The sequence below is a fragment of the Miscanthus floridulus genome, chromosome 18 (genome assembly GCF_019320115.1).
Source record: "Miscanthus floridulus cultivar M001 chromosome 18, ASM1932011v1, whole genome shotgun sequence".
Classification (NCBI taxonomy): Eukaryota; Viridiplantae; Streptophyta; class Magnoliopsida; order Poales; family Poaceae; genus Miscanthus; species Miscanthus floridulus.
The window spans coordinates 35,720,258-35,727,576 of NC_089597.1; the positions used below are offsets into that span (position 1 = coordinate 35,720,258).

Consider the following 7,319-nt stretch of genomic DNA (forward strand, 5'->3'; position numbering starts at 1 on the left):
GACCCACGCACCCAAAAACTCGCTTGCCGTTTTCGTCCGGTGTGGTGTGGTGGTCACTGGTCCTTTTGCGCGAGGCATTGTGGCGATCCGCTGCACCCCGCTGTCCGGCGCCCCCCACGACCGTAATCCTCTGACCGGCTGCGGGGCCTTGTCGTCCCCCGACGGCAGCGGCTGCCGCAGCAGCACTTTATTGCCCCCGAGGCGACACCTGTCCCGTCGCCCACCTCGCCGCCGCGATCGCCTCCCTCAAAGCCGCACACGCTCGAGCTCCACATCCCCCGGTGGCTCCCCCCTGCGCGCTCCTCTTTTTTTTTAGGGTAACTCGCCCCGCTGAACTGGATTTCCTCTTGCTATTGTGGTATACTGTAGCACGCCAGCCGCAACTAATCAAGGTCACGCTACCTCGAGCGGAGCTCCCTAGTCTCCTCTCCTCCTGTCGCTTCTGCCTGCCGCTGCCGCCGCTGCCCGGCTATAAAGTCGCCTGCTCTGTTCGGCGCCCCCTTTTCCTCTGCATCCGCCTGTGGTTCAGAGCAGCAGTCCAGGTGCGGAATGAATTCGGTGGGATTTGGGAGAGGAGAGGAGGAGGAGAGGAGAGGGAGGGGAGAGAAGGCGGTAGGCGGGGATGGAGATGCCGGGAGGGGAGCGGGACCCCGTCGCTGGAGCGGCAGGGCTCGGTCTACTCGCTCACGTTTCGACGAGTTCCAGAGCACGCTCGGCGGCGCCAGCAAGGACTTCGGCTCCATGAACATGGACGAGCTGCTGCGCAACATCTGGACGGCCGAGGAGTCCAACGCCATGGCCGCGGCCGCCCCGACCACGGCGGCCGCATCCGTGGACGCGCACGCACGCGCGCAGCAGCAGCAGCAGCCGCCCGGGGCGCCCATCCTGCACCAGGGCTCCTTCACGCTGTCCCGCACGCTCAGCCAGAAGACGGTCGACGAGGTCTGGCGCGAGATCGTGGGCTTCACCGGCGCGGAGGACGCGCAGCCTGGTCGCGGCTCCCGCTCCCGCTCCCGCGCCCGCGCCGCTGCCGGCGCAGGCGCAGGCGCAGCGGCAGCAGACGCTGGGGTCCATGACTCTGGAGGAGTTCCTGGTACGCGCCGGCGTGGTTCGGGAGGACATGGGGCACCAGACCCTCGTGCTGCAGCCGCACGCGCAGGGGCTTTTCTCCCAGGGCAATGCGGTCGCGCCGCAGACCATGCAGCTGGGGAACGGGATGGTGGCCGGGGTCGTCGGGCAGGGGCTCGGAGGAGGGATGACGGTGGCGGCGCCCACGACGCCGGTCGTGCTCAACGGGATGGGGAAGGTGGAGGCGGGGGATCTGTCGTCGCTGTCGCCGGTGCCGTATCCCTTCGACACTGCGTTGAGGGTGAGGAAGGGGCCGACCGTTGAGAAGGTGGTGGAGAGGAGGCAGCGCCGCATGATCAAGAACAGGGAGTCGGCCGCCAGGTCGCGTGCGAGGAAGCAGGTGGAGCCTTCCTTCTTTCAGTGCACTGCTATGCTGTCTGTTAATCACACTGCACCTTTAGCTTAATTATAGTAAAAATTTGTCTGAAATGGAACTCTATGGTGACTATATTTGGTATGCCTCTCGATTATATTGTACTTTATTCACTTGATGTGATCTGCCACTTCCAGTTGAGCTCTTTGATATTAATCTATTGCTAAGTAGCCTCTACAAATAGCAAGTTGCATTGTATACTCTTATCTTCATCTAAAGAGGTGAAGAATCTGGGAATGAACGTTCAGCTTGACCCTATCAGATTCAGAAAGACTGGGACACTGGATAAGTTTGTTAATTTGGGAGATGGTGATTACACATTGCAGTCTCACAGGACTTCATCATTTCAACCACCTCATTGAGATGATAGGGATAGCACCTTGGGCTTACAGAGATTTACAATTCCAATCATAAACACATGGTTTTGTGTTATTTCTGGTTAATTTTAGCTGCAAATACAAGAGACATGATTGATGTACTTTACATCTGTAAGTTATTCCATGGTGCACATGTGCTGCTGTATAAGCTATAATCTTTGACCCCTAATTTTCCATTGGAACTCAAATTTATTGGATTTCTCTACTGGACAGAAAATTGTTATGTCAGTTCAATTCACTGATAAGAGTTTAAAATGACAACCCAGTGTACAGACACTTAACTGCATGCTTTCTAACATTGTAGGCATACATAATGGAGCTGGAAGCTGAGGTGGCAAAACTCAAGGATCAGAATGATGAGTTGCAGAAAAAGCAGGTATAATTGCTATATTTGTTAAAAGATATGTTGCTAGCCACCAGGGGCGAAGCTACACACCGTTGAAAGGGGGTAAATTGCCACCAGGGGCGAAGCTACACTGTTGAAAGGGGATGCATATGCCACCCCCCCCCCCCCCCCCCCCCCCCCCCCCCCCACCAATGTAAAAACAGTTGGTTTGGTTCAGATTTCACCATATATGCATGACACATTCTATGCACACACAAGGCACTTGCACCCCTCTTTAATTAGTCTAGCTTCGCCACTGGTTGCCACTAAAAAAAAGATTTTCTTTCAAGGTTGCATGCACATTATTTGTATACCGTATCAATGAATGTACTCAATCTGTGTTCCTTTGATAATCTCTTCATATTAGACTTCCATGGAGTCTTTCTCCACATTGGTACCTTTTTCTAGAGATTTGAGCTCCTAGAGACTTCTAAATTTTATAATGAGGCTTGCTGCTGGCATGACAGCAGATAAGTTGCCACATTTGGTAGGAACTTCCAAATGCCTGATCCTTGTTGCATATGTTCTGCATCGAACTAGCTGCCTTGAGCAACTGATGGAGACTGCACATATAGATTGATGCATGTTGTCTTAGACTTGAGCTCGTAACCTGCTAGTTTGGGCACACATCTTTCATGAGCTTAATGTTGTTACAATGGTATTTTGATTTATGACTATTTTGAAATGTATATTATGTATATCGAATTATCAGACCTCAATTGTCACATGTATCACCTGGGCATCTGATGTTATTGTTAAATTGCTAGTGTTGCATACTTGTATTATCCATTGTGTAGCACTGTAGCGTTATCACCTCACCTCATTGATTTTGAGACAAATGAAGGCAATTTCTGGTTAGCTTAACTCTTAGGCTCTGTTTGGATCCTTAGAATGAAATCAGTTCCAATAATCACAATTTAGGCACAGATCAAGTTAACATGGTCACATGCGTAACATACTTGTATGCATTGTTGGCCACATTAGGGGAGATACTTGTGTTCTGCACTGCTGTTGCATGTCAGCGAGCCGAAGAGCGTGGCAAAGTTGCAGAGCAAAAGCAGAGCATGGCGATCAATGGAATCTAGTTCTATCTCTCAACTCATGAATTTAAGATAGGCTATATCTAAACTTTAAAAAGTTCTAGAATGTCAAATTCCAAGCCAAATAGCCTAGTTCATAAAGTAGATTCCAATCCTCCAAAATGAAAGGATCCAAACGAGTGTTAGGGATTTATATATTTCAGACCTAAGTTCCATTTCATGCATGATAGTTTGTTTCTTCTTAACTCCTGGTAAAAACGAAAGAGGCTATATTAACTTATTATGCTTCATTGTGCAGGTTGAAATGCTAAAGAAGCAAAAGGATGAGGTAATGATCTTCCATTTGGAGAAAATACTGCTGTTCAGATTTTTCATTTCTGTAGAAGCTTTACCAAGTTCTCTTTAGACTCTGCCTGATCACTATTGCATGTTTTCTTAATGTTGGGGAAAGAGGCGGGGCTGATGATATGCTGCTGTCAAGCACAATCTTTTTATGTTTTTCTAATTTTTTTTAACTAGAAGGGCAGGCCTGGTGCAGTGGTGAGAGCTGACTCACTGAGTCACCAGGTCGCGGGTTCGAAGCAGCCTCTCCGCAGATTTTGCGGGGGGAAGGCTTGCCTCGGTTTTTCACTTCCCCAGACCCCACTCATGTGGGAGCCTCCGGCACTAGGTCTGCCCTTTTTTTTTATTATTTTTATAATTGGTTTAATCCTTTCCATGGAACTTTCATGGATCTAGCCTCTGCCTCACAACATTTCAGTGTGGCTCTTTCTTCTTCCTAGTTTCCCATGATACAAACCTGCTGATGTTTGGTTGGACATGAGTTTGATTTTTTTTCTTTCAGAAATACGCCTAGAATTTACTCCAACATGTACCTATCACTAAATCAATGCATGATGCCTTATTGCATTTTCATGTCCATATTATTTTGTTACATGATTTTGAAAGTTTCTCCTTTTGCACCCAAAAACTTTCTGAACCATAGACTTGTTCGTAAAACATGATGTCAACCAGTTCATTCATCCATTATGTTCAGGGTTAATAAGAAAAAAAGATTGATTGAGTTAGTATCAAAAAATGATAAATAAATTCATTGCATGGAAATAGGGATGACTTGATTTTTTATCTTCCATCTGGTTTTGTTCTGCATGATTTTTTTGTACATTGAGCATCTAGGCAGACATTCAAAAGTGATGGCATTCAAATGCAGCTACCAGATACACATAAATAGGAATGACATTCAAAAGTGATGACTTGATTCTCGTTTCTGTCCTGTTTTATTGTGCCTGTTTCATGTACTAGGCGTGCCAGATACATAGAAACCATCAACTTGACTCCGGAATGCTGCCATAGCCTGCAGTTCTAGGAGGTCCCTCTGATGGTAATTATCATTACCATTGGTGGCCTGCTCCTGTAATCCAAATTCTACTTCCTCTTAATGAAATACGTGCACATGCACGGTCTCGGGGGAAAAAAGTTCTAGGAGGTCCCTTGATTTCAAAAACTCTACTGCCATTATCTGGAGACTGTTGCCTTCGTCTAAGGGATCTTAAAAGTTAATTCGCCAAAACAATTTCAAATAAATCATATGTTAAATATGAATACAAATTGCAAAAAGCTGACCAATTTAGTATGGGGCAAGGTCTGGACCTGACCCAATGCTAGGAATATCAATTTGTCAGTTCTTATGTGATAAACCTTGGCATGTCCAGTCAAGGGATTCAATAAAGGTATAGGTTTCAATACAACATTCCATTCTATGCATGAGATGTTTAGGATACCAAAACTTCCATATGACATAGTTTCTGCTAACCAAAAAAAAAAATCATATTTGAATTCTAACATCAGCATATCTTTCACAGTTTCACCACAAGCCTATCAGAGCACTCTAGGTACATATCAATTAGTATCCTATGTGAATTAGTTTGACAGCAAAGAAATGTACCATTGCGAATAGGATACACATTCAATTGAAACTTTTGAAACTGCTGCATACACTTTTCATGCATCGCTTGACATAATTTAGTAAAGTAATGAGTTAACTCTATTGAGATGTTATATTTTTATCTTTTATCTGATTAATTAGTTCGAATTTTAAATAAAGAGGGCTTCACATAAATAAGATTTATATGGCATGATGTTTACTTATTGGAAATAGAATGCTAACACTAGCAATTGTACCTTGCTTTGTGCTACCACGTCTATATTTTAACTTATCCCGATTAGTTGATATTTTTTAAAAGAAAATCTCATCAGTGAGTGAACAACAATATCGGTGTTGGCATCCTCAAGATTTAGTGAGATAAAATAGCAAAGCATGCATTAATTTTTCTGAAATTCAGACGGTTCTTGGTTCTGATTATTACTTTTAACATATTAACCTGAGAAGTTTGCTTTTCCATGACAATCTTGGTGAAAATTTTATGTCTATTTTGTAGCGGAAAACAGTAGATCTTTTTGGCTGCCGATTTTGATGTGCTGCATATTCATCAGTTGGAAAATGACGGTTCCCATTAGGCAATGTTTTCTTGGCTCACAGAAGTTTCTCTGTAAATGGTTTTTGCAGGTCCTGGAGCGAATCAACAACCAACATGGACCAAAGGCAAAGAAACTTTGCCTGCGCCGCACCCTGACTGGCCCATGGTAGCCTGCTGAAGCTTGCACAGAATTGACCCAAGTCAAGATCGTCGGCTTAGATGTGCCCGTGTGTACATATCAGATGAAGTCACGAGTCCCCCGTTACCCCCAGTAGACCGCCTCCGCTGCTTCAGAGCTACTGTTCTCCTTGTTCTGTGACGTGGGTAGTCTGCGCCTGACAGTTTACCGTTTAGGTTCAGTTGCGCGATCCTCATATGTACCATCTAATCTGTGTATTAACTCCCTCCTATCTATTGCCATGGTGAGATCATGCAAGTAACTTAATGTTGTTTCTATGTTGTTGACATAAATTGATAATGAGATACCATCAGGTTATAGCTGCCCAGATGGTCTGTACCCCGGCAGGCCGCAGCGATAAGTGTTTAGTTGCTGACCTGCTTGTAACAATGACACAATGTCCCCTTTTTCAGCTACGTTACTCATGACTGATGGATGTAGACGAAATGTAGCTGTCGCGTACTCGCGTTCAGTAGGAGTACTTAAGAGTTCCGGTAGTACCTCATGCGCGCGATTATTGCCACCAGAATGTAGACCTGTGCGCGATTATTGCCTCCAGAATGTATATGTCAGGACATCGTCAGGAATCAGGACTTCACAAGACAGACAGCAGGGCAAGCTGTACCACGACGATTAAGGGGGTGTTTGGTTTTTCGGATTAAATTTTAGTCCATATCACATCGGACGTTCGGATGCTATTTAGGAGAACTAAATATGACTTAATTATAAAACTAATTACATAGATGGAGACTAATTTACGAGACGAATTTATGAAGCCTAATTAATCCATCATTAGCACATATTTACTGTAGCACCACATTGTCAAATCATGGACTAATTAGGCTTAAAAATTCGTCTCGCAAATTAGCCACAATTTGTGCAATTAGTTATTTTTTCGTCTATATTTAATACTTAATGCATGTGTCAAATATCCGATGGGACAGGAACTAAAATTTTTCTATAGAACCAAACACCCCCTAAGGCTGGCTCACCTTTACGCCATACGAGACCCCTAGCACTACAAGGCTTGAAAAGGTCACTAAGCTCCCACTAATACATGGATCTAATTAGTAATTATCCCTACCCACTAGTCAGCCCGGGTAAACTTCGTCCTCTTGTTTTTTTCATTTAAAAAAAATCCGTGGGGGATGGGGACGAATCTGAGTAATGTGGTTACTAAACAAACACGACGCACGACACACGGTTGAAACGACAGTAAATTTGAAAAAAAAAAAAGATAACTGAGTTGTTCCTTGTTGGCTGTCACGTATCAATTATTAATTATTTATTCTTCTCTCCCAAAACAGAGTACGTGCAGATCCTAAACATTCATTTTTCTCACTTTTCTACCTTGATTTCTT

General features: G+C 44.8%; 1 pseudogene; it reads left to right on the top strand.

The window, feature by feature from the left end:
• The first annotated feature begins 622 nt into the window (after positions 1 to 622).
• Positions 623 to 6,281, top strand: LOC136521035 (bZIP transcription factor 46-like; annotated as a pseudogene).
• Positions 6,282 to 7,319: the final 1,038 nt, after the last annotated feature.